Genomic DNA, 25,335 nt, shown 5'->3' on the forward strand with positions numbered 1-25,335 from the left:
TTGGTAAGTTCTTTTTATTTTTTTTATTTATTTTTGTGCTGTTTCTCATGAAGCCAGTCTGTTCTGCATGGTCTGGCCTCAGCTGTCAATGTGCACCCAGATTTTTTCAGAGCGCTGGGGAAACAGAGCTCATGGAGAACTTTACAGCAAAGTCTGCAATGCTGTTTGTTTGTCTGCCTGTGTGTGGCTCTTGTTAAAGCAATTTATTAGTGCCGGTTTCGAACTGTCTAGTCGGTCTACTCTCCCATTACTGTGAAGAAAATATGATTTTCTAGCTTTTAATTAATTATGTATTCCACTGTAAAACTCAGAGGGTTATGATGATTCCACGATTGTTGTTGTTGTCAGTTCATCTCAGGTCCCATGTCCTCTTCTTTCCTCCATGCCGTTCTCATTCTCACCGCGCCACCTAATGTGTGGCTGGAGCTTACTTTTGAAGTACTGTCGGTGTATATATTGATTTATTATTATTTAAGAAAAAAAAAACAAAACCTGAGGCTGAAAGCCTCCGTTTGGAAAAGGCCTCGGGGTCGGAGACGGGCAAAAACCTTGATTCAGAAATTAATTACTGTCTGCATGGATGAGGCCAAAGGTTGGTGTTCGGGTTGAATCATCAATTTGTTGTTTATTATTTTGTGAGCCGCTTGATAATTTACATTTAGAAACGTGTTTATCGTCCCACATCCCCGCTGGCTGTCAAGGCCTCGGCTTCAGACGTATCTTCTCCACTCGATTTTATTTCTTCCACCTTCTTCCTCTCTTTCCTGTCTGACCTCTTAACCTTCTGATCATTCCTCCAAGAGTCAACAGCAGAATAAGCTGTTTGACTCGGCAGAGAAGATTTGTCACATTTTTCATGGGCGCAACCCCAGACGCTTAGCTCTGCTGCTCACCCCACATATGCATGTTCCTTACAAGTGTGCCATCATTTCAAAGGGGTGCCACACTTTCCAACGATATAGGATTTATTTCCAAGAAGAAGCATCGTAACATTGTTACAACAGAAATGTCCTATATATATATATATGTATATATATATATGTATATATATATATATATATATATATATATATATATATATATATATATATGTATATATATATATATGTATATATATATATATATATATATATGTGTATATATATATATATATATATATATATATATATATATATATATATATATATATATATATATGTATATATATATATATATATATATATATATATATGTATATATATATATATATATATATATATATATACACCCATCCTGATAAATTGGATGTGCTGGTTGAATGATCAAGAAAGTTTTTTTTTTTCTTTTTTGTAAACATTTATACGACAACACTCTCTCTCTCCTCCTCAGGCACCTGTTAAGTTGTTTGTTGCCAGGGGAAACAGACGCTCCATCACGCTAGCGTAAATGATTTCCCTGCTCCTTCACCCCGAGCTCTCTTTTCCCCATTTGTTTTTATTGAGGGGACGGCTTTGCACTAGAGCCTCCCATTTTTAGTGGGAAATGTGTGTTTGTGTGCATGTGTGTGTGTGTGTGTGGTGGGGGAAGGGGTGTGGGTTCCAAAAAAAGGACGTGAGGACAACATCCCATTTAGCAGTAATTCGTATGACTGGCCGTGCTTTTCTCCGCCGAGCGCGCCCGGAGAAAGAGCGATTCGACTTTGGCCATTATCTTTTGATAGATAAGAGGTCTGCAGGTGCCTTCGTCCCTGCCCGGGGGGCGTGGTTTTGAAGATGGAGGACATGTTTTTACCCAATGACAGTGATACAGTACATCCCAGGAGCAACGGCGCTAATGTCTGTGTGAAGTCCACTCAATCCTGCCGCCCGGCCTCGTGTTTTTTCACCCGGGCCGCAGCCCGCGGAGCCCTATAAGCAAGGGGTGTGCCGGGATTCAGACAAGGGGAAAAGTCAAGTCTCACAGCAAAGCGTTTTTTTCTCTCTCTCCCTCTCGCTCCCCTTGGGGACGCAAAGATGATAAAGAGAGGAAAAGATCAGAGGATTCTGTTTGGGAAGTAATTTGAGGGTTATTTTTGGTCGATTTCAAATCTGTCTCCAGACAAATTCCCTCCTGTAATTTTTCCCCCTGCTATTGTGCACATGTCATATATTTGACACCTGCAGTTAAATAGCCAGTCAAATTCTTCTGCTAAAAAAACAAAAACAATACACAACACAAAGTATAAACTGGTATTTATCCTGCAGTGATGGCTGTAGATAAGTTGGTAGTGGCAGGAGTTCAAAAGTTTTAGTGGGGGGGAAAAAAAAAACCCACTTAGCCATTAATTGAAGCAAATACTTTCATTTTAGTGGGTTTTTTTAAAACTGGTATCTAAAAGCCTGAAACTTGACCATTAACCTCCAAATGGAAGTGAAACACCACGAGTGTTTCCCTTCCCCTCTCTAAAAACAATGTTCCACAAAAAGGGCTGTAAAATGAAATGATGAGTTTTAAATGTCTTTTTTTTTCAGGCAAACTCAATTAGCGGCAGCAGGCCTTTTTTCTATTTTTTCTGTTGTTTTTTTTTTTCAAATTCCACTTTTGCAAAGAGCCCTACATTAACACCAAGGCTAGTTATTATTTCCAGGGCGGACATCTTTACAAATCATTTCTCTTTGCCTTTCCGCCGCCGCCTCCAGTGTGCCGCCAACCTCCCAAAGTGGGCTCCAATTATGAAAGCATTAAAAACGCCGGGGAAGGATTTAGGTACATTACACCACTCAATGACATTCTACTCGCCATTATGTTATTAGCGGAGTGCTATGTGTAAAAAGCGCCTTTAATTGAGAAAGTGTTGTAGAAAATAAATTTTCCTCGCAGCAGCAGCAGCAGCAGCAGCCGACTGGTGGCCGCGTCCTTCCAGTCGGCTGCTGCTGGCAGCTGGTGGCTGCGTCTCATCACGGCCGATTTGGCTAAAATCCCTCCAACACAACAGCTCTTCTTGATTTGGACAAATGACGTAAATTCCCTTCAAATTAAAAATTTAAAGATTTGAAGTCTACCTTGTCTGAACTGACTGTTCAAATGCAGAATTTCTTCCCCTAAGACGGAAAACAGGAACTGGGTGTAATTTAACTGCTTCCAGATCAGTGGCAGTGACAAGTGATAAAAGGTCCCATTTTATGTAAAGTTTACTTAAGTCTTGTTCTGACTGCTCTGCTGTGTCCGAGCATGCGCTTTTTTTGGATACCATCCCTTTGTGATGTCACAAAGGGCACTGGGCACTGGCACCACACGGCACTGGCACCACTCACAGTCACCGTCACTGTCTTTTTTTTTTGTTGTCCTCTTCTGAACATGTTGACGTCCCAGCAAGGCTTTTTTTTTTTTTTTTAATGGTGTGCTGTAAACAGAGGGTTAAATATATCTATTTTTTCAGCAACATTTAACTGTTGCACTGCTAAGCAAGACAGAGATCTCAGAGTGAGGACGGCCTTTTTGGTGTTTCCACGACTGTGTCTGACTCTTCTTGTGGGGGGGAAAAAACAAAAAACGGAAATAAAAAAATCTTTTGTTGTTCCGCAGCCTTGTGTGTTCATGCTGCTCTGTAAAGCCTTCAGAACAGCTCAAGTGAAGTCTTTTTTCCCTCCGATGCGCAGAGTCAATCTGTCACTGAGGTCGCACTATTAAAACAGCCATCATGTCAAAAAAACTGCAAAAATTGGCTCCTAATCAAAAAGGAAATGTGCTGCGTGCCGTCCCCTCAGACCCCCCCTCAGACCCCCCCCCCCCAACTCCTCACTCCTTTCTCTTTTTTTCTTCTTTTCTTTCCCCCTTAAGTCCGTTCTCCTCCAACAGGGTCGAGGAACAGATGGACTTTGGCTCCTGCTCCGCGCTGCTTCCGCACACCCGACGTGTCATCTGTCGTTACATTCAGGTCATTGTTCGGAGCTCTGCGGCGGCGTGACTGAGTCGGCCTCAGCTTGACAACTGCCTCCGTCTCACACAGGCTGCCAGATAAGCGTGCACACACCCTCCGCACTCCCCCGGAATCTTCACTTCAGTGCTAAGATGTGGCCCAGATAGATAATAGTGCAGAATATTTTGATCCTTTTTTTGTCATGCGGTACATTTTTTTACAATTATGATTTTTGCTGTCGCGTTGAAGGTCATTGTAGTCTTGCATTGCTGAGTTGTCGGCGTTCTGGACTTCGGGCTGGGTTTCATGATTTCTTCTCGGCAGGCCTCAATTGTCTTAAAAAGTATAAAGTAAATAAAAATACGGAGGCCGACAAGGGCCAAACGCAATACAACTGTCTAATGCGCCTTAGTTGTTAGATGGAAAACAGCTGCAGATATGGAAACGATGCAAATCCACAAACCACGAAGTCTAAACAAGGTACAAAAAGAGGATCGAGGTGCAAATGAAAAAAACGAGCTACAAGACATAAAAAACATTTACTTCATCATCAAATGCCCTGCAAACAGAGAACCGATAAAACAAAACACAACAGATGCGAACCAAGAAAACACATGCAAAGGAACTAAAACGATGCATAAAGCAGTCACTACAACGGAAGTGCTCCGAACCTGCAGGGGGCACTCTTAGCGGAACAGCTCAATGGAGAGACACACAGGTAGACCGAGGACGGCTGACTGACGGTGTTTCAAACAACAGCGGGAAGGTACAGCTTTGCACGGTCATGTGACTTTTGCTTGAGTATACCTTACGGCAGTTTCTACTAGAAACTCTCTAGCCAGCCGTTCTTGGTCTGCTCAGTCAGCTGTTTTCGCTAACTAAGGCGCATTAGGCAGTTGTATTGTGTTTGGCCCTTGTCGGCCACCGTAAAAAGATCGGGGTGGGTGGTGGAGTAAATCCAAACAGCAGGAAATGGCAGGAAGTAGTTTCCTTTTCAAAATTTAAACTCGTCTTCGGTGAGCAATTACATCACTACGATTCTTTTTTCGTTGTAAAACAAGAATAAACTACGATAAATGATGGAGTATCAAGAAAACGACCCTTTACGTGACGCGGCCCCGGCGGTTATTGTTTTTCGCAGGTTCCCACACGGAGACGTCGCCGCCTGATAGCCGTCAGCGTGACAGAGGACCTTGGTTCGTACCGCTCCTCTATGCAGCCGCGCTGCCTCCTCGCGCTCCAGTGTCAGTGGCTGATGGGACGGGCGCCGTTATTAATGACTTTTTTTTCGACTTTCGACTTTTCACGCGTGCCTCCGCGGCCTTGCTCCGGCTGCGGCGGGGTCAGGGCGAGCCCATAGGCTGCTGATTACCTATGTATGCATAAATCTAACTATGAGCTGCCCTGACGGCGCGTGCGCACGTGTGTATTACGTGGTCTTGTGAGTCTCATGGTGTAATCTCTCTGTCTCTCTGTCTCTCTCTCTCTCTCTCCCTCTCTCCCTCTTTTTATTTCACTGCATTCTGACAGTAAAGGTGATGGCTCCTCATCCTTCCAAGCTGCGCTGCTGCATCTCCATCTCTGGGGAGCACTGGCCAGAGCTGCTCTCGTAGCACGTGTTGACACACTGATCTCATTGGCCAGCTCTAATGGCACGCTTAAACCGTGTGCTTGGCTCTCAGCAATATGAAATAGATCTTTTGAAAGAGGGAGATTATTGAGCGGCCTTATTGGCTAAAGCTCATGTGAGCATGGCCGATAAAATCAGCTGACCTTTTTGCCTCTGAGCAAGTGTGGATGGAATCAAACCAACAGAGAGCCGATGAGACCCAAAAGAAAAATGAACAAAACATGCAAAAGCATTGATTTCGACAGATTCAATGGTCTCTGAAACCCATGAGTTGGAAATGTGAGAAAAGCTGATCTTTCTGGATTTCTTTCAACCAACGCCGATGTGCTGGTACACACCACATCACGTCAACATCAACATCACTTGACTTCAGTCAATTCTTTATCCTTGTACTACTTTTCAAATGAACAGCTTCTGTTTTTTTTGTTTTTTTTTCTGCTGACCTCACAAATGCTAACCCTTGTCCATCTCCCCAGGCAATGAAAGAAACGGGCTGTTGCCGGGGTGAGATGTGCCGTTAAACGTGGCTAAACGTGAAAGGCAGTTTGGTGGCATGAAACACAAACAGAGGGGTTGTTGTCCCGTTGGGGGGAAAGGAATCGTCAACCTCCTTTCCCCCCAAACTAGTCTTGGCTTTCATTTTCTACCTTTAGAGTTTCCAAAAGCAAAGCAAAAGCTCTGGAAGATCACGCGAGCTGCTGTAAACTGTTAATTGTTAATTTCCCTGAGGGAGTCATCCCAAAGGGATCAATAAAGTCTATATCTATCTATCTATCTATCTATCTATCTATCTATCTATCTATCTATCTATCTATCTATCTATCTATCTAAACATCTGGACAGGCAGCCAATGACAGTTGTGACTTTCCTGCTGGAGCTAATAGGCTGAATGTCAGAGATGTCTTGCTCTGGGGCAACTCCTTCCTTCTGTTACAGGTCAAAAAGAAAAGTACTGTAGTCTATGAATATAATACACAGTATATGGATATAATTATGAACGTCTAGTTCTTACATCATTTTCCTTAGTTGGGGGACTCTGAACTCTAACCTGCGCCGGGACCTTTAAATTAAAAAAAGTGTTTTCATTTTGTCTCAACTCTGAGCAACAATAACGCAACGCTCATAAAAGAAAAGACAAAACACACAAACTGGTGTCGCTGGTGTAGAATTCCTTTTTTATTCCAGCTATAATTATTTTTTGATTCCTTGTAGCCACTTCTCGACTATAATTGCGAGAAAAGCGTCAGTTCCCTCTTGTAATTCTTCACACCTTCCCACACTCCAGCTCGCTTCCAGTGGCTTGCAACCACGTCTCCTTTGTGTATTGCTATATGTGTGTGTGTGTGTGTGCGTGTGCGTGTGTGTGTGTGTGTGCCTGTGCAGGGGGGCTAACACCTCTTTCAGGTTAGGTCTCTCTTCTCTTCTTTTTTCACCCCCCTGCCCCCCTCCCACCTTTAAAGAGAGAGAGAGAGCTCCAATAGCGGTATTTTGTGTCCCCTCCTCCCTCTCTCCCCCTCCCCCCTCCTTCCTTTGCCCCACTCATCTGTCAATGAAAGACACAGTTTTGCCACAAGGCATTGTGTGTTTAGCGGCGGTGCCAGCAACTGCCATTTGGGTGCAGGGGAGGCACGGGGAACCCACCTCCCTTGAACTGCTGCCAAGCCAGCCAGCTTGCACCTTCCTTAATAACTTCCCCCCGAAGGCACTTCCTTCTCTCTCTCTCTCTCTTTCTCTCTCCCTTTCTCTTTTCTTTTCTCCTCGCTCCCATTCACCACTCCCACCCTCCATCCTCCTCTGTTTTTTTTTTTTTTAATGACTGCAGTTTTCACGGCTAAAGCTGCGATGCCGATAAGAAAGGTGAGGCTGCTTTGAAGACTGACAGCCTGCCATCAAATATCTGGGAAACACACACAAATAGGGGGAGATGGTGAGGAGCATTTTATGGGCTTCAGGCGGGAAGTGTGTTTCCCCCCCCCAGAACTATTTGTTTGTGTGTTGATTGATTGATTGACCGTCATGAAACAGTACAGAGCTTAAATCATAAAACATAGAATAATAGAACAAAGCGGAGGTCAAAATTCAGCTGATAAAGTATCATATAAACAGATGAAAGGTATTCTTAAAAGAAAAGGACCTAACTGCTAAGCAACTATATAGTTCTAGGCTTATGTAGAAGAGGTTTAGTTGGACTTGTTCTTGACTCAAATTAACGTCTTCTACATTAAAATGACAGCGTGACTGAGGACGTTCACAGACATCTTGGCTTATGTTAATAGTTCACATAATACATCGATGCTGTTTCCTAATCATGCTGAAATGCTTGTTTTCTTAATAAACATATTCGTCATTCCGTCTGAAATTACATGCATCCTGTTTTGTGTTTCAGTTGTAACAAAACCCAACAAATGCATTTATATGGATTTAAAACAAAAATGCATGTGATGGTTGAGTTCAACATTTTTTAAAGGAGGATTCCACATAAATCACACACATTGAAGACAAAAAATATTCATTCCACCTGGAACCCTAACATGGCAGCAGATGTTTCAGTGTGTAAACCTTTTTTGCCTTGACTCCTCTTTTTTTTTTTTTTTTTTGCTCTGCCTGCTTGCGATTCTTCCCTAAATCCTCTTCGGGGGCTCTCAGGACAGGGTTAACTCGTGGCATAAAGGCATTCTGCGAACTCCCAACCTGTCAGTTCCACTGTATAAACGCCGTGGCCCCAGGACAGACAGGCTGGAGCGGAGAGGTAAAGAGAAAAAAGGCAGACAGACCTGGCTAAGAGCACAGTAGGCAATAGGTGTCATATTAAGGCTGTGTAATACACTGTGTCACCTCAATGGCGTATGGCCCATTAAGGCTATAACCTCATACACGCTGGCGTTTATTTTGTCACTAGGGATTATTTGGAACAAACATGCTAGCCGGGGCGGAGGTGTACACTTGTGTGCTGCCGGTGCAGAAATTAGGCAAGGTGGTGGTGGTGCACGCACACTGTGTGGGTCCCAAAGGGCATTCTGCTGTTCTAAACACTTATATAATATATTATATTTTGAGTTAATGAGTGTGTGTGGAGACTGTAGCATGCTATTTGAGCTCCAAAAACTGATTAGCATTAGTGTGCTAGCTAAGCTTAGCATCTGCGCGCGAGAGGAGGTCTCCCTGCGCCGATTCATGCAACATAACGCACAATCATAATGCCAGAGCTCACAGTGCTCCAGATAAAAAGCAGTGTGAGGAGAATTGCAACGCAAAAGACAACAATTTATCCACCTGTAATTGAATCTCCTTCTCTCTCTCTCTCTCTCTCTCTGTGTCTCTGTTTGTGTTTTTTAACCTACACCTAACATTCGTCCTCCTCCTCTCTTACTGCTTCAAACTTCGCTACACAAAGTCAAGTGCGGTGTGAGCTCCGGCCGTACCCTACACTCAGGGTACGTTCCATTATACTATTGCAAGTCTGTGATTTGGTGCTCAGCGGGTGTGTTTGTGTGTGTGTTGGCGTGCGTGTGCGCCGCCTTTTTTGGAATATCTGCATCTTTCAAAAAATCACCGCCGCCTTGTGTTCACACGTGCCTTCACCTTGTGTTTACGCCGGCGGTGTGCACCTTGCACAGTGTGTGAGCAGCAGAGTATTAAAGGATGGCTGTGTGCGTGTGTGTGTGTGTGTGTGTGTGTGTGTGAGAGAGAGAGAGAGCGTGTGTTTGGAGGTGAAAATGAGAATGTAAATATGGGTGCGTGCTTGGCTAGCAGCCCCTCCCCCTCCTCCCTCCCCTCGGCCGGCCGCTGCGCCGCTATCGCCTATCCTCCATCGCAGTCGTCCTCCCCCCTTACTCCCTCCCCTCCCTCCATCCATCGCCAGGGCGAGCGGGCGAGGCTCGGTGAGCCTCGGTGAGGCGGTGACCTTGCCCGCTGTAATTAAAGTGAAACACCTTGACTTGTCACCATTGCCTGAGACAGCTTAAATCTCCCTAATGTAAATGGAGGCGGTGAGCCGGTGTGCTGCTGCTGGGCATTGCCGCGGAGAAGATACAAGCGCTGGTGATCCATCTCTGTTCTGGCACACGCACACGCACGCACACACACACAAACAGAAACACACACACACACACACACAAAAAAAAAAAACCCACACACACACTGACAAAACAACAAACAAAACAACAAAACAACAACTACATCCCAAAAATCTGCAAAAAAAAAAAAAAAACACAGGGGAATTGAATCCAAAACCTGGTGCACCACAGTCAGGCGTCCAGCAGCCTGAGCTAATTGTGTGGATAAAGAAACATGTCCACTCACTCTTAAATTTCATTCAATAAGAATTTGAAAAGCAGGAAGGGGAGCATGCTAAAACCACAAACAGAAACACAGGGGTTGTGAACCCACAACTTGGTGCAACACAGTCAGGCCTCTACCGTGGTGACAAACAGTTAACCAGCTGAGCGAATTGTTCTGGGGAGGAGCAACTTGATTATCTCCACCTTCTCTCTGACATTGACTTGAAAAGACAGATAAATTTCAGGGGGTGGTCGGGATTCGAACCCTGGTCTCCTGCACCAGAATCATCGGTCGGAGCCACTGAGCCAACCTGCTGGCAGTGCGGACAAAGTCAACTCACTCTTAAATTTCATTCAATAAGAATTTGAAGAGCAGGAAGGGGAACTTGCAAAAAAAAAAACACAAACAGAAACACAGTGGACGTGAACCGACAACTTGGTGCACCACAGTCAGACCTCTACTAAATTTCTAAATTTCAGGTGGTGGTGGTCCAGATTCGAACCCTGGTCTCCTGCACCAGAGTTATCGGTCAGAGCCACTGAGCCATCTTGCCGGCTTTGTGGATAAAGTCCACTCACTCTTAAATTTCATTCAATAAGAATTTGAAGAGCAGGAAGGGGAGCTTGCAAAAAAAAAAACCCGAACACAGTGGACGTGAACCTACAACGTAGTGAACCACAGTCAGGCCTCTACTGTGGTGACAAACAGTTAGCCGCCTTAGCTAATTGTTCTGGGGAGGAGCAACTTGATTTTCCCCACCTTCTCTCTGACATTGACTTGAAACGACAGATAAATTTCAGGTGGTGGTCGGGATTCGAACCCTGGTGTCCTGCACCAGAATCATCGGTCGGAGCCACTGAGCCAACCTGCTGGCAATGGGGAAAAAGTCAACTCACTCTTAAATTCCATTCAATAAGAATTTGAAAAGCAGGAAGGGGGATCTTTCTAAAACAGCAAATGGAAAGACCGGGGAAGTGAACCCACAACTTGGTGCACCAGCGTCAGGCCTCGACTGTGGTGACAGACAGTTAGCAGCCTAAGCCAATTGTTCTGGTGAGGAGCAGTTTGATTTTCTCCACCTTCTCTCTGACATTGACTTGAACAGACAGCTAAATTTCACGTGGTGGAGGTCGGGATTCGAACCCTGGTGTCCTGCACCAGAGTCATCGGTCGGAGCCACTGAGCCAACCTGCCGGCAGTGTGGACAAAGAAAAATGTCCACTCACTCTTAAATTTCATTCAATCAGAATTTGAAAAGAAAGAAGGGGGAGCTTGCTAGCTCCACTTACCTGTTTGCTGCTTCCTGTTGATCAAGTTGATGGAAATTCCAAGTGCGGGAAATTTGAAATGCCCGTAAATTCGACGTACGCAACGCAACGCAACGCAAGTTTGTTTTGTTTTGGGTTTTTAGGTTTTGGTTTGTTTTGTTTTGGTTTTTGTTTAGACACACACACACAGCCCGACACACACACACGCGAGTGTTGTACCTCTGGTCCACGCTGGATTCGATCCTGCGACCTCCACGTTGGGAGTCGCTGTAGTTCACCACCAGGCCGTCTTCAGCGCTGATGCTGGAGGGAGTGAAAAAGGCCTTACTGCTTCATCCACACACACACACACACGCGCACACACACACACACACACAGACAAAACAACATAAACTGCATCCCAAAAAAACCACAACAAAATATATCTGACATTTTGTCATGTTTGTGTTGTGGCATCGTCTCTGTACAGTTAAAAACAACAATCAGCAAATAAAAACAAAGGGGAATTAAACCCACAACTTGGTGTACCACAGTCAGGCCTCGACTGTGGTGACAGACAGCAGCCTCAGCTAACTGTTCTGGGCAGGAGCAACTTGATTTTCTCCACCTTCTCTCTGACATTGACTTGAAAAGACAGATAAACTTCAGGTGGTGGTCGGGATTCGAACCCTGGTCTCCTGCACCAGAGTCATCGGTCAGAGCCACTGAGCCATCTTGCCGGCTTTGTGGATAAAGTCCGCTCACTCTTAAATTTCATTCAATAAGAATTTGAAGAGCAGGAAGGGGAGCGTGCAAAAAAAAAAACACAAACACAGTGGACGTGAACCCACAACTTGGTGCACCAGCGTTAGGCCTCGACTGTGGTGACAAACAGTTAGCCGCCTAAACTAATTGTTCTGGGGAGGAGCAACTTGATTTTCCCCACCTTTTCTCTGACATTGACTTGAAAAGACAGATAAATTTCAGGTGGTGGTCGGGATTCGAACCCTGGTCTCCTGCACCAGAATCATCGGTCGGAGCCACTGAGCCAACCTGCTGGCAGTGGGGACAAAGTCAACTCACTCTTAAATTCCATTCAATAAGAATTTGAAAAGCAGGAAGGGGGATCTTTCTAAAACAGCAAATGGAAAGACCGGGGAAGTGAACCCACAACTTGGTGCACCAGCGTCAGGCCTCGACTGTGGTGACAGACAGTTAGCAGCCTGAGCCAATTGTTCTGGTGAGGAGCAGTTTGATTTTCTCCACCTTCTCTCTGACATTGACTTGAACAGACAGCTAAATTTCATGTGGTGGAGGTCGGGATTCGAACCCTGGTGTCCTGGACTAGAGTCATCGGTCAGAGCCACTGAGCCAACCTGCCGGCAGTGTGGACAAAGAAAAATGTCCACTCACTCTTAAATTTCATTCAATCAGAATTTGAAAAGAAAGAAGGGGGAGCTTGCTAGCTCCACTTACCTGTTTGCTGCTTCCTGTTGATCAAGTTGATGGAAATTCCAAGTGCGGGAAATTTGAAATGCCCGTAAATTCGACGTACGCAACGCAACGCAAGTTTGTTTTGTTTTGGGTTTTTAGGTTTTGGTTTGTTTTGTTTTGGTTTTTGTTTAGTTTTTGGTTGGTTTAGACACACACACACAGCCCGACACACACACACGCGAGTGTTGTACCTCTGGTCCACGCTGGATTCGATCCTGCGACCTCCACGTTGGGAGTCGCTGTAGTTCACCACCAGGCCGTCTTCAGCGCTGATGCTGCAGGGAGTGAAAAAGGCCTTACTGCTTCATCCACACACACACACACACACGCGCGCACACACACACACACACAGACAAAACAACATAAACTGCATCCCAAAAAAACCACAACAAAATATATCTGACATTTTGTCATGTTTGTGTTGTGGCATCGTCTCTGTACAGTTAAAAACAACAATCAGCAAATAAAAACAAAGGGGAATTAAACCCACAACTTGGTGTACCACAGTCAGGCCTCGACTGTGGTGAGAGACAGTTAGCAGCCTGAGCTAACTGTGCTGGGCAGGAGCAACTTGATTTTCTCCACCTTCTCTCTGACATTGACTTGAAAAGACAGATAAATTTCAGGTGGTGGTCGGGATTCGAACCCTGGTCTCCTGCACCAGAGTCATCAGTCAGAGCCACTGAGGCATCTTGCCGGCTTTGTGGATAAAGTCAACTCACTCTTAAATTTCATTCAATAAGAATTTGAAGAGCAGGAAGGGGAGCTTGCAAAAAAAACCCACAAACACAGTGGACGTGAACCTACAACGTAGTGAACCACAGTCAGGCCTCTACTGTGGTGACAAACAGTTAGCCGCCTAAGCTAATTGTTCTGGGGAGGAGCAACTTGATTTTCTCCACCTTCTCTCTGACATTGACTTGAAAAGACAGCTAAATTTCAGGTGGTGGTCGGGATTCGAACCCTGGTGTCCTGCACCAGAATCATCGGTCGGAGCCACTGAGCCAACCTGCTGGCAGTGGGGACAAAGTCAACTCACTCTTAAATTCCATTCAATAAGAATTTGAAAAGCAGGAAGGGGGATCTTTCTAAAACAGCAAATGGAAAGACTGGGGAAGTGAACCCACAACTTGGTGCACCAGCGTCAAGCCTCGACTGTGGTGACAGACAGTTAGCAGCCTGAGCCAATTGTTCTGGTGAGGAGCAGTTTGATTTTCTCCACCTTCTCTCTGACATTGACTTGAACAGACAGCTAAATTTCATGTGGTGGAGGTCGGGATTCGAACCCTGGTGTCCTGCACCAGAGTCATCGGTCAGAGCCACTGAGCCAACCTGCCGGCAGTGTGGACAAAGAAAAATGTCCACTCACTCTTAAATTTCATTCAATCAGAATTTGAAAAGAAAGAAGGGGGAGCTTGCTAGCTCCACTTACCTGTATGCTGCTTCCTGTTGATCAAGTTGATGGAAATTCCAAGTGCGGGAAATTTGAAATGCCCGTAAATTCGACGTACGCAACGCAACGCAACGCAAGTTTGTTTTGTTTTGGGTTTTTAGGTTTTGGTTTGTTTTGGTTTTTGTTTAGTTTTTGGTTGGTTTAGACACACACACACAGCCCGACACACACACACGCGAGTGTTGTACCTCTGGTCCACGCTGGATTCGATCCTGCGACCTCCACGTTGGGAGTCGCTGTAGTTCACCACCAGGCCGTCTTCAGCGCTGATGCTGGAGGGAGTGAAAAAGGCCTTACTGCTTCATCCACACACACACACACACACACACAGACAAAACAACATAAACTGCATCCCAAAAAAACCACAACAAAATATATCTGACATTTTGTCATGTTTGTGTTGTGGCATCGTCTCTGTACAGTTAAAAACAACAATCAGCAAATAAAAACAAAGGGGAATTAAACCCACAACTTGGTGTACCACAGTCAGGCCTCGACTGTGGTGAGAGACAGTTAGCAGCCTGAGCTAACTGTTCTGGGCAGGAGCAACTTGATTTTCTCCACCTTCTCTCTGACATTGACTTGAAAAGACAGATAAACTTCAGGTGGTGGTCGGGATTCGAACCCTGGTCTCCTGCACCAGAGTCATCAGTCAGAGCCACTGAGCCATCTTGCCGGCTTTGTGGATAAAGTCCGCTCACTCTTAAATTTCATTCAATAAGAATTTGAAGAGCAGGAAGGGGAGCGTGCAAAAAAACCCCCACAAACACAGTGGACGTGAACCTACAAAGTAGTGAACCACAGTCAGGCCTCTACTGTGGTGACAAACAGTTAGCCGCCTAAGCTAATTGTTCTGGGGAGGAGCAACTTGATTTTCCCCACCTTTTCTCTGACATTGACTTGAAAAGACAGATAAATTTCAGGTGGTGGTCGGGATTCGAACCCTGGTCTCCTGCACCAGAATCATCGGTCGGAGCCACTGAGCCAACCTGCTGGCAGTGGGGACAAAGTCAACTCACTCTTAAATTCCATTCAATAAGAATTTGAAAAGCAGGAAGGGGGATCTTTCTAAAACAGCAAATGGAAAGACTGGGGAAGTGAACCCACAACTTGGTGCACCAGCGTCAGGCCTCGACTGTGGTGACAGACAGTTAGCAGCCTGAGCCAATTGTTCTGGTGAGGAGCAGTTTGATTTTCTCCACCTTCTCTCTGACATTGACTTGAACAGACAGCTAAATTTCATGTGGTGGAGGTCGGGATTCGAACCCTGGTGTCCTGCACCAGAGTCATCGGTCAGAGCCACTGAGCCAACCTGCCGGCAGTGTGGACAAAGAAAAATGTCCACTCACTCTTAAATTTCATTCAATCAGAATTTGAAAAGAAAGAAGGGGGAGCTTGCTAGCTCCACTTACCTGTATGCTGCTTCCTGTTGATCAAGTTGATGGAAATTCCAAGTGCGGGAAATTTGAAATGCTCGTAAATTCGACGTACGCAACGCAACGCAACGCAAGTTTGTTTTGTTTTGGGTTTTTAGGTTTTGGTTTGTTTTGGTTTTTGTTTAGTCACACACACACAGCCCGACACACACACACGCGAGTGTTGTACCTCTGGTCCACGCTGGATTCGATCCTGCGACCTCCACGTTGGGAGTCGCTGTAGTTCACCACCAGGCCGTCTTCAGCGCTGATGCTGGAGGGAGTGAAAAAGGCCTTACTGCTTCATCCACACACACACACACACACACACACACGCGCACACACACACACACACAGACAAAACAACATAAACTGCATCCCAAAAAAACCACAACAAAATATATCTGACATTTTGTCATGTTTGTGTTGTGGCATCGTCTCTGTACAGTTAAAAACAACAATCAGCAAATAAAAACAAAGGGGAATTAAACCCACAACTTGGTGTACCACAGTCAGGCCTCGACTGTGGTGAGAGACAGTTAGCAGCCTGAGCTAACTGTGCTGGGCAGGAGCAACTTGATTTTCTCCACCTTCTCTCTGACATTGACTTGAAAAGACAGATAAATTTCAGGTGGTGGTCGGGATTCGAACCCTGGTCTCCTGCACCAGAGTCATCGGTCAGAGCCACTGAGGCATCTTGCCGGCTTTGTGGATAAAGTCAACTCACTCTTAAATTTCATTCAATAAGAATTTGAAGAGCAGGAAGGGGAGCTTGCAAAAAAAAACCACAAACACAGTGGACGTGAACCTACAACGTAGTGAACCACAGTCAGGCCTCTACTGTGGTGACAAACAGTTAGCCGCCTAAGCTAATTGTTCTGGGGAGGAGCAACTTGATTTTCTCCACCTTCTCTCTGACATTGACTTGAAAAGACAGCTAAATTTCAGGTGGTGGTCGGGATTCGAACCCTGGTCTCCTGCACCAGAATCATCGGTCGGAGCCACTGAGCCAACCTGCTGGCAGTGGGGACAAAGTCAACTCACTCTTAAATTCCATTCAATAAGAATTTGAAAAGCAGGAAGGGGGATCTTTCTAAAACAGCAAATGGAAAGACTGGGGAAGTGAACCCACAACTTGGTGCACCAGCGTCAGGCCTCGACTGTGGTGACAGACAGTTAGCAGCCTGAGCCAATTGTTCTGGTGAGGAGCAGTTTGATTTTCTCCACCTTCTCTCTGACATTGACTTGAACAGACAGCTAAATTTCATGTGGTGGAGGTCGGGATTCGAACCCTGGTGTCCTGCACCAGAGTCATCGGTCAGAGCCACTGAGCCAACCTGCCGGCAGTGTGGACAAAGAAAAATGTCCACTCACTCTTAAATTTCATTCAATCAGAATTTGAAAAGAAAGAAGGGGGAGCTTGCTAGCTCCACTTACCTGTATGCTGCTTCCTGTTGATCAAGTTGATGGAAATTCCAAGTGCGGGAAATTTGAAATGCTCGTAAATTCGACGTACGCAACGCAACGCAACGCAAGTTTGTTTTGTTTTGGGTTTTTAGGTTTTGGTTTGTTTTGGTTTTTGTTTAGTCACACACACACAGCCCGACACACACACACGCGAGTGTTGTACCTCTGGTCCACGCTGGATTCGATCCTGCGACCTCCACGTTGGGAGTCGCTGTAGTTCACCACCAGGCCGTCTTCAGCGCTGATGCTGGAGGGAGTGAAAAAGGCCTTACTGCTTCATCCACACACACACACACACACACACACACGCGCACACACACACACACACAGACAAAACAACATAAACTGCATCCCAAAAAAACCACAACAAAATATATCTGACATTTTGTCATGTTTGTGTTGTGGCATCGTCTCTGTACAGTTAAAAACAACAATCAGCAAATAAAAACAAAGGGGAATTAAACCCACAACTTGGTGTACCACAGTCAGGCCTCGACTGTGGTGAGAGACAGTTAGCAGCCTGAGCTAACTGTGCTGGGCAGGAGCAACTTGATTTTCTCCACCTTCTCTCTGACATTGACTTGAAAAGACAGATAAATTTCAGGTGGTGGTCGGGATTCGAACCCTGGTCTCCTGCACCAGAGTCATCGGTCAGAGCCACTGAGGCATCTTGCCGGCTTTGTGGATAAAGTCAACTCACTCTTAAATTTCATTCAATAAGAATTTGAAGAGCAGGAAGGGGAGCTTGCAAAAAAAAACCACAAACACAGTGGACGTGAACCTACAACGTAGTGAACCACAGTCAGGCCTCTACTGTGGTGACAAACAGTTAGCCGCCTAAGCTAATTGTTCTGGGGAGGAGCAACTTGATTTTCTCCACCTTCTCTCTGACATTGACTTGAAAAGACAGCTAAATTTCAGGTGGTGGTCGGGATTCGAACCCTGGTCTCCTGCACCAGAATCATCGGTCGGAGCCACTGAGCCAACCTGCTGGCAGTGGGGACAAAGTCAACTCACTCTTAAATTCCATTCAATAAGAATTTGAAAAGCAGGAAGGGGGATCTTTCTAAAACAGCAAATGGAAAGACTGGGGAAGTGAACCCACAACTTGGTGCACCAGCGTCAGGCCTCGACTGTGGTGACAGACAGTTAGCAGCCTGAGCCAATTGTTCTGGTGAGGAGCAGTTTGATTTTCTCCACCTTCTCTCTGACATTGACTTGAACAGACAGCTAAATTTCATGTGGTGGAGGTCGGGATTCGAACCCTGGTGTCCTGCACCAGAGTCATCGGTCAGAGCCACTGAGCCAACCTGCCGGCAGTGTGGACAAAGAAAAATGTCCACTCACTCTTAAATTTCATTCAATCAGAATTTGAAAAGAAAGAAGGGGGAGCTTGCTAGCTCCACTTACCTGTATGCTGCTTCCTGTTGATCAAGTTGATGGAAATTCCAAGTGCGGGAAATTTGAAATGCTCGTAAATTCGACGTACGCAACGCAAGTTTGTTTTGTTTTGGGTTTTTAGGTTTTGGTTTGTTTTGGTTTTTGTTTAGTTTTTGGTTGGTTTAGACACACACACACAGCCCGACACACACACACGCGAGTGTTGTACCTCTGGTCCACGCTGGATTCGATCCTGCGACCTCCACGTTGGGAGTCGCTGTAGTTCACCACCAGGCCGTCTTCAGCGCTGATGCTGGAGGGAGTGAAAAAGGCCTTACTGCTTCATCCACACACACACACACACACACACGCGCACACACACACACACACAGACAAAACAACATAAACTGCATCCCAAAAAAACCACAACAAAATATATCTGACATTTTGTCATGTTTGTGTTGTGGCATCGTCTCTGTACAGTTAAAAACAACAATCAGCAAATAAAAACAAAGGGGAATTAAACCCACAACTTGGTGTACCACAGTCAGGCCTCGACTGTGGTGAGAGACAGTTAGCAGCCTGAGCTAACTGTGCTGGGCAGGAGCAACTTGATTTTCTCCACCTTCTCTCTGACATTGACTTGAAAAGACAGATAAATTTCAGGTGGTGGTCAGGATTCGAACCCTGGTCTCCTGCACCAGAGTCATCGGTCAGAGCCACTGAGGCATCTTGCCGGCTTTGTGGATAAAGTCAACTCACTCTTAAATTTCATTCAATAAGAATTTGAAGAGCAGGAAGGGGAGCTTGCAAAAAAAAACCACAAACACCGTGGACGTGAACCTACAACGTAGTGAACCACAGTCAGGCCTCTACTGTGGTGACAAACAGTTAGCCGCCTAAGCTAATTGTTCTGGGGAGGAGCAACTTGATTTTCTCCACCTTCTCTCTGACATTGACTTGAAAAGACAGCTAAATTTCAGGTGGTGGTCGGGATTCGAACCCTGGTGTCCTGCACCAGAATCATCGGTCGGAGCCACTGAGCCAACCTGCTGGCAGTGGGGACAAAGTCAACTCACTCTTAAATTTCATTCAATCAGAATTTGAAAAGAAAGAAGGGGGAGCTTGCTCGCTCCACTTACCTGTTTGCTGCTTCCTGTTGATCAAGTTGCGGGAAATTTGAAATGCCCGTAAATTCGACGTACGCAACGCAACGCAAGTTGGTAGTTTGTTTTGGTTTTTAATTAGTTTTTGGTTGGTTTACACACACACGCGCACACACACACACACACACACACACACACACACACACACACACACACACACACACACAGTTGTGCACACACTCTTTCCTCTCAGTTGCACTCTCTCTCTCTCACACACACACACACACACACACATTCTCAAAGAAAATATACGCAACCCGTTCTTTTCTCTCTCTGTGGTCCGTAAGCAGTACGAGAGAACCTGGAAATCTCTATTGCTGCGTTCAGACTGCAGGCAAATCTAATTCTAATCAGAATCCTTCTCAAATCCGATTTTTAGGGTTGACTGTCCACACTGTTTTTAGCAAGTGCCCAAATGGGATCTGGCTCTGTTCAGACTGAGCCACATTATCGACCCATCTGATAGGTTGCTGTAGCTACGACGTCGGAGCGGAGGCGTCGTCCAGCATCGTGTGAAGAGTTTTGCAAAAATCGGATTTCATGTGGTTTTGGGACTATTCAGACCACAAAAGAGCCATCTGGTTTCAATCTGGATGTGCTTAAAATAGGATTTTGGCTGCAAAAAGTTAGCCCTCTCTTTGCAGCCTCCTGCAGAAATGCTGGAATTTTAGCTTCCTGCTTGCAACAAACACACTGGTCTCAGAGGTCAGAGCCGCTGTCTGGCTGAGGCTGTGGTCAATATAGGGGGCGAGGTCTCAGTGCCCTTTGTGACATCACAAAGAGCTGATTCACACAACTGTGTTTTAGGACACATTTTCAAGAAAGGTGGAGCAGGAAAAAGAAAAGTGAAGGATGGTCTGCTGTTCTCATTTGTTTGAAAATCCTGCCGAATCATGTGGGACCTTTATGTAAATAGCCCATAGCTACAAATGTCTTTTTGCATCAGCGTTTTAAGATTGTAATGTATGCACGCAAGTAGGTGGTCTAATCAGATCCAATGTTATTTTCAAGGATTTAATTCAAAACTCAAACCTTTTTGTATTTATTTTCACCAACGGTCAATGCGTTGACCGTTGTTGGGTTCTTTTTTGTCTTCTTCTTCACTGAGGGCACACATGGCGCATGTCTTATGCCGGAAGGCGGGGGGAGCGAGAAGGGGAGGGAGACGTTGCAATTAGTGGCGAAAGTCTGTTGACTTTGCCCTTCAATTAAAGCTCCACACCACAAAAGTCTTGTTGACCCTTCTGTCCTTCCGTCCATTAGAAGTCATGGCAACACATTGCTGAAAGACAGCCCACTAAATTCCAGGCTCATTTGCAGTTCAGGGAAGCGGGGACTGCCTGAAAGAACAACAGAAGCAGGGCCGGGGGGTTTTCCTTCCCCCCCCCAAAAAAAAGAAAAAAATTGCCCTCCTGGATGCCACAATGCATGTGAAAGAATGCAACACGCAACCCCGTGCCAACTTCACCAGTTGCTGGCGCCCTGTGCCAGCAGCCTCCCCTGCCTGCCTGCCTGCCCAGGCTGTGGGCTCGCTGACAGCAGCCAGATGCCCGTCATGTGTCTGCAACAGGCCTTGTGATCCCTGGAGCAGCGCGGGCGCCGTCCCGTGCCCTCTTTCCCAGGCGCATGCCAAGAAAATGTGGGCGGTGCCAAGCTTGCGGCGCAACACAGGACCTCTGATGCTTTTTTTTATGTTTGTTTCCTGGTGGGGGATGGATGGGGTGGAGGGACCCAGTGGGGGGGTGGCTGTACACTGCAGGGCCAAATCAACAGAGGGATGTTGTTTCTCTGTTTTTCCTTTTTTTTGCAGCACATTAACGGCCCTGCTGTGGGAATTTGCTCTTCTCTTCCACCGGTGACGCCGACGGCTGAAGGGAAGTGAAGCCCGCTGGTGTGTCTGTCTTGGCCCGAGATAATGAAACTGACAAATCAGATGAATGCATTTTTATGTTTTCTCTTCAAACGACTTAAATACGCACTCTAAGGATGAGGACCACTTACAGTACGTGCACAGGGTTAGTGGATGAGCACAGGTTTAGACAGCGAGCCAACAGAGAGAGAGAAACGCTACATGAAGAGTGCGGCACTGCCGTGATGGACAGCCTCCACGGCGAGGCTCGTCTGTGTTCGACGCGGCGCGCTGTGTGATGTAGCAACCGCCTCAGCCCGATGGGGGTCTGGAGCCAGGGAGCGGGACAGGAAGAGAGAGAGAGGGAGAGAGAGAGAGAGAGCGAGAGAGAGAGAGAGAGAGAGAAGAGAAAGAGAATGAGCAATGAGCTCAGGTGGGTCCAACATCTGCATTCACTTCCTGTCTGTTTTTTTTTCTTTTCTGAAGCTAGGGCAGGAGAAGGGAGTCGGTGTGTGTATGTGTGCGTGCGTGTGTGTGTGTGTGTGTGTGTGTGTGTGTGTGTGGAAGAGGGGGGTGGTGGTTGGCCTGGAGATAGGAGTGCAAGATGAAGGTCTTTCTGGAGGCTACAAAGGAGTGGCGCAGTGAAAAAGCAGGCCGGAGAACAGGCCCCTCAATGAGCCTGAAGAAGACGCGGACAAAACTTTGGATGGAGGAAGGCATGTCTCCAACAGTGGCGCTGGGCCCCCCACGCTGGCTTCAAAGAGCCAGTCAAGAAATGTACAGAACCAAGGGAAAGCGGAGCCCAGGACAGAATGGGAATGGCCGGGTGGTGGTGGTGGTGGGTGGCGGGGGGGGGTCAGCATAGTGGTCGTCACAGCCGGCTTACACAGTCCTGGCAAAGTGCCACCGAGTTTTCTCAGCGCTTCATTTGAAAACGAACTGCGTGGGACAACGGGCAGGCGCAAGCACCACTGTACCGGGGTGTGGAGTGGAGGGGCCTTGTTGTGCTTCTCGGACAATGAGAGAGGAGGGAAAGAAAGGAGACGAGTCCACCGGTGCTCCATGTGTGGCCCTGTGTTAAAAGTTAAACGGAAAGGAAAAAAAAAATGTGGAGGGAAGGAGTAGCATGTAGGAGGGTGATGGAGGGAGGGGAGACGACGAAGAGAGCCGGTGGGAAAGGAAGTTAACCCTAAACTTTTAATGGCTGCACAGTACATCAGCAACACAATTCACCTTAATGATGTCACTATGTATTTTTTTTTGTCACTGAAGGACTCTGAGCCGACCGAAAGTGTTTTTTGTGGAAATCATTGCATCATTTGCAATTTGATGGCTGTGAGTATTTTCAGACTGAACGTAAAGAGAAGGACCTTTTTTAGATTAAGGTTGATTCTTTTTTTTTTTTTTTCGAGTTTTTGCTCATGAAAAAACAAACAAACAAAACCTCCAATAATAACATCAGCAACAATGGCAGGGAAAACATTTCTTGTCATCTTTTCCCAGGTTCCTAAAGCAAATTTAAAGGTTATAACGCATCGCCCTTTTTCATCTTCTGCTTCCATCAATCAGATTTTATTTATAAAGCGCTAACTCACATCCAGAGGCGTCACAAATCGCTTTTGCACAATCAAAGAGAAAAACCAAATGATCCCTCCAGAGCAGCATGAAGGGTCCATGGCCATGAAAAAAGCTTCCCAGTGGGAAGAAACCTCAAGCAGACCGCGACCCAGAGAAATACCACAAATATAGAGATAGAAGTACATTTCATTTGTATTTTGCCGTACGACAATGACGTTGTCCCCTGGCAGTCAGCAAGGAGGACGATGAAAAAGATAAAAATTGGTTTTAAAGAACAAAAATAAGCTGCTAATTAAGGCTGGATGGGATAATCATGACCAAACACTCCCTTTGTTTCACAAAATACACCTGAAGTACTTTGCCTCCATCATTTGTTTTCAGTTTTTTGATTTCATTAACAAGTCAAACAACAGCACACACGCACACACACACACACGGTTCATATTTCCTCGGTGTGGCAGCATCACAGTCATATCATAATCTTGGGGGCCAAAGAATGAAAGGGTGGGGGGGGGGGGCGGGGACACGCGCATGTCTTTAATAAACTTTTATCAGGAGTTGGAGGCGCTCCTCTTCCTCGCCGCCCCTTCCTCCGGCTAGCCCCGTGACACCAGCGTGGCTCTAATATTCAAAGAGGCTCCGAGTGCACGTTTAACTTCCACCAATTTCTTATTGCCTGTCAGTCTCTCTAATTTGATCCGGCGTCGGACAGTTACCGTTTTGGACAGCGGAGTCACGGCGCATATTGGCGGCGAGACTGGCAGCTAATAAAAACCCCGTCTGGTATTTACTCCCCCCCTCCCGCCCCTTTCCTTTTTATTTATAATATATCTCAATATTGTTATTATGAATATATATGCATTTAAGCGTCACCTATCTCTCCGGACGGTCTCTCGGTTAATAATATGTTATTGATTTCCATACCGGACCAGCTATATCTATTTTAATTTCGAGGCTTTATCGCTCCCTGTGTGGTTCGCCAGAACCCTTCTGTTATTTCTCCCCCCCCCCCCTTTTTTTTTCTCCCCCTACAGGCATTATTAAGTCTGTGTAGGTGTATAGGTAACATGTATTTTTTTTTTTTTTTTTTTTTAGCAGTGGGAATGGTTCCTGGGTATGAGGGAAGGGTTCTCATTACTGGTCTCATGTCTTCTCCCAGTCAGCCTTCATCTTTTCTTTGACAGATTGGATCAGGGACCGGCTGGGAGTGGCGGAGTGCACCATTCTGGAGACATCCAAATAGAAAAGAAGGATTTGAAAAAAAAAAAGAAGGTCATATTTTAACAAAGATATTTGAAAATGAATCTCAGCAGAGCGCAAACTATGATTTTTCTTACAGAAGTTTTTAAGAGTTTTTCCAGATTTTCGCGCTTGATAATATTGGTCCAACTTGACAGAGGTCAGCAGAGACCTGCTCCCCCTCCCTCGTCAAAACCCTCGGCCAATCCTATTGGACGGTCAGACCTCTGAGAGAAGAGTCTCGCCCTCTATCGCCTTTGCCCATCTTCAACCGGCGGAATGATAAAGGCATGAAGATGAAGGGAAGAAGCAGCAGAGGGAGGAAGAGGAGGGAGGGAGGAGGGGAGGCGGGGTCGGGGGGGGGCTCGGCAAGGCGGAGGAATAAGCAGCGCATGTATATATGCGAAATATATGCGCCATCAGCAGAAACGGGGGGCCCTGAGTCAGCCGTTTGCCGGGCCGCGCCGCATTCTAAAACACATAGAGGCAAAGCCCATTAAAAATGAATGCCACGCGATAATCACATTCACACTTAAAATTTAATGTTGGCACGCGGCGGCTGACAAAGAGAAGGCGGCGCGGGGCAGTGTAATTACGGCCGCGCCTCCTGTACCTCCCGCCCGGAGGTGACTCCTCGGCCTCGGTGCTCCTGCGCCCCGGTTGGACGGGAACCAGAGGCGGGTCATGTCGTCTCGTCGTCGCAATTAGCTCAAACGGTGACGCCGAGCGCGCCTCTGTCTTTCGCGAGGAACACAAAAAGCCTGTGGCACTTTACTCTTGCGTCGCGAAGAGTGATGTGGGTTGTGACTGTTCAGACTACAAAAGAGCCATCCGGTTTCAATCTGGATGGGCTAAAAATTGGATTTAGCCTGGCAGTCTGAACACGGCCTTATTTCCTGAGTCCTGTGTTTCTACAACCACACTGCTTTATGGTGAAAACACTTGCGAGAACCAGACATGTTTGTGATCGTGGACCAAGTCGAGTTAGCAGAGCCCTTTGTGACATCACAGTGGGAGGTACTACCTGTTTATGTTATGGTACCTCCTTTTGGTAAGTCTTCCACAGTGGCACTGAGTTCCTTCACTCCCTGGAGGCCCTGACTGGGGGTGGGGGTGGGGTGGGGGGGGCAGCAGCGACAGTCAGTGGGTGGGCTGCAGGCGAGAAGGACCGGGGCGGTCGAGGGAGCGGGACGAGGGAATGGGTGGGACCCTCCTCTTATTCTGGCTTAAGTGGGCTGACGATGGCTGACAAGTGCTCT

General features: G+C 46.3%; 1 protein-coding gene across 1 annotated transcript in view; it reads left to right on the top strand.

The window, feature by feature from the left end:
* The first annotated feature begins 686 nt into the window (after positions 1–686).
* fhl3a (four and a half LIM domains 3a) overlaps positions 687–25,335 on the top strand; it is a 241,508-nt gene continuing 216,859 nt past the window's right edge. The window contains exon 1 of the mRNA XM_076050919.1: positions 687–692. The gene's annotated coding sequence lies outside the window, so the exon portion shown is untranslated. The remainder of the gene's footprint in view (positions 693–25,335) is intronic.

Source organism: Nelusetta ayraudi, unplaced genomic scaffold, assembly GCF_046127955.1.
Source record: "Nelusetta ayraudi isolate G7.1 ecotype Tasmania unplaced genomic scaffold, CSIRO-AGI_Nayr_v1 ptg000131l, whole genome shotgun sequence".
Classification (NCBI taxonomy): Eukaryota; Metazoa; Chordata; class Actinopteri; order Tetraodontiformes; family Monacanthidae; genus Nelusetta; species Nelusetta ayraudi.